Source organism: Penaeus monodon, chromosome 23 (assembly GCF_015228065.2).
Source record: "Penaeus monodon isolate SGIC_2016 chromosome 23, NSTDA_Pmon_1, whole genome shotgun sequence".
NCBI lineage: Eukaryota > Metazoa > Arthropoda > Malacostraca > Decapoda > Penaeidae > Penaeus > Penaeus monodon.
Window position 1 is genome coordinate 5833532 of NC_051408.1, and position 235 is coordinate 5833766.

Consider the following 235-nt stretch of genomic DNA (forward strand, 5'->3'; position numbering starts at 1 on the left):
ATCTTTCACGATATCATATATATTTTCCATTTCTCCTTCTGCTGCACAAATTAGGCGATGAAACTATCCTTATGTGGCATTAATTTTTCCTTTGTCCTGGTCCATTGGGAATTTCCGTTTCATGATGACAATAATTGCATAACTGAAGCCGTTGATTCGCTCCCCAGCACTGTAGACGTTCACACGGGGCTGCTGCGAACGGATATGCCAGTTGGGAAATAACTATCATCGCTCT